The sequence below is a fragment of the Argopecten irradians genome, chromosome 13 (genome assembly GCF_041381155.1).
Source record: "Argopecten irradians isolate NY chromosome 13, Ai_NY, whole genome shotgun sequence".
NCBI classification, from domain to species: domain Eukaryota; kingdom Metazoa; phylum Mollusca; class Bivalvia; order Pectinida; family Pectinidae; genus Argopecten; species Argopecten irradians.
Window position 1 is genome coordinate 20,448,017 of NC_091146.1, and position 2,624 is coordinate 20,450,640.

Consider the following 2,624-nt stretch of genomic DNA (forward strand, 5'->3'; position numbering starts at 1 on the left):
GAATTCTAATTGAAAAAAAAATTCAATTGAGTACAATGTACGATAATTTTATGTTTTGGTTAACTCATTGCTTTGTGTAGCATTCCATGATAAATGGCATTGTTTCTTCTTAAATCTTGTGTGACAAAACGTAGTATCTTGTTTTGTATAGACGTGCTTAAGGTTTGTTAATTTGATCGTTTTCATCTAATTCCATACTTAAAGACGAAAATATTTGTTAATTTTTCAAACTCCGCCAGAGAAAGCTGGTAACCATAATGTTTTTTATGTTTTTATATAACCTGAAATATGACACTAGCTCACTACCAGTGTCTTAATATTACAAAACTTTAAATGTTTTCAAAACAAGTGTTGTGTTGTATCTCCATGACTATAAAAATCCTTGACAAGTTAATCCTGAAATATGTAATCTACACGTATAAAAAATAGTACTATATTCAATCAAAATTGTTTTTTCACAGATTGGGACAAAACATGTTTGAGAGTGGATCGTAAAATATATACTGGTTCTACAATGGGTAATGGTTGTCAATGTTGTGTTACTAATTTGTACTACCGATACATGCAAAATGTTGATTTAATATCATTCTACCTAAACAATGATGTTGTAACAAATTGTTTATATAAAAAATAACAATATTTCTAATATGTAATTGCATTTTTCTTATGATCATCTTATTGATTTTACCATAATGGGATTGTTTCAGCTTTTTTCATTTTACAAACAATAATGTTTTTGTTATAAGTCTTTTAAATTTTCAAATGGGTATTTCTGTTTTGTGTGTTTGAATTTACCATTTATAAGGGTAATTGTGTTTTTGAGTAAAAAAAAATAATTGGGGGGGTGAGTTCTTCTATTAAAATTTGACCTGTCGATAGCTCTAATTAATTAGACAAACATTACAATGCATGTCTAAACCTAATCTCAGACATTAAAACAATTTCTTATATTTGATGAATCAGCTAATAAACAAAGTGGAAAGTTTGATGCAAATAATTAATTTGCATTTAAAAAATTTAATTGTTTCTACATATCCAGTTAAAATTTAAATAATCTTTAATTCGTTATCCTGATGTACGCTTTTAATACATCAGTATTTTTCGTATTTCTAATAAAAAAAAAAAGGTTGAGTGAAAAGCCTATCCGTCTACTTTTGTGTTTGATAGTGAAATCGTCTGCATTAGTCATAGCATTCCATGTAAATGGCATTGTTTCTTTAAATCTGTGTTAGTTACGTGTATTTGATATTTACTTTTTGTTTTCATCTTTATAAAATTGTCGTTTGTTTTTTTTATTAAAATAGACAAGCATGAAATGAAAAACAAATGAGTTTATCTCTTTAAGGTTTTTTTGTGCTGCTTATCTTAATTTTAAAGTGCAAATTATTTTCTAAAACTCTATAATTTTATTAATAGTATTCCATTCTTGTGTTTCAGTGTTATTTTGCTAATGACTACAAAAAAATCCAGATATTTTTATTAAATGTGTAACTACATGTATTTAAGAAGACGTACCAATTATCGGAAATTTTATTTTATAACGAAAATAACGACGGAAAATAATGCATATACATATATATATCTATATATGGGTAATATAAAGTGTTTAATTTACAACTTAAAACAGTAATTTGTAGATAGCGCTTTCTCGCTCATGACTGTTTTATAGTTGTCTTTTATTGTTATTAATTTAATACATTAATCATGGACATCAGTGTTCTTTTAATAATTTAAACAATGTATTTCTAATTGGTTTATCAGCATTCATTATTCTACTATTTTCTGCCTGCACACGGGTCCATTCAGCGAATGGTTCGCTTTTTTTTTCATAACTATTTTTTTGCAACTTGCGTATTTAGGATCGAATGATTTTGAAACCGTGTTCCATGAAGGTTTGTTAATGGCCTGGAAAGGATTAATTAGATCTAATTTTTTTAGTTAACAAAACAATAAAAGATGACATTTTTTACTATAAAATTATCTCTAAAACTATGCAAAATTATTAGGTATAAAACAATTACAATGAGAGTTAGTGATCTGAATCAAAATGTACCGCTAATTATGATTGAAAAGGACCGACTTGCAAATCTAATTTGGTACAATTTTCTTTAAAAATTAAATTGTAAGAAAGAAACCATCTTTAAAATGATCCATTGATGGTAATACTTTAAAATAGATTTTGGAGTGTATTTTACAAAACAAACAAAATACTTTTTCAGTCCTTGAAACTTCCAAATTTTATAACATTAGTCCATATGTAAAAAATTGTCATATTAGTGATCATCTGAAATAAATTTATTTTTTTATTAAAAGTAGAAAAGCAAATCCATATAAGATTGAGAAGCAAGAGGCCAACATATAGATTTATGGTAATACTTTTGCGAAAATTGTCGCTTTGGAAAACAATTTTTAATACAAATTACATGTTTTATTCTATTATTAGTAGTATTCCATTTTCATTTTTCATTGCAATATACACAATGAAATATATATATGTTGCATTCTTCATGTTCACATTCAATATTAATCATTGACGGTTCTCAATTATTGAGGAATTACTCATAATCATCACTGTTTTTATCATCGAAAAATAACGACGGAAAATAAAGTTCCATGATTATCAT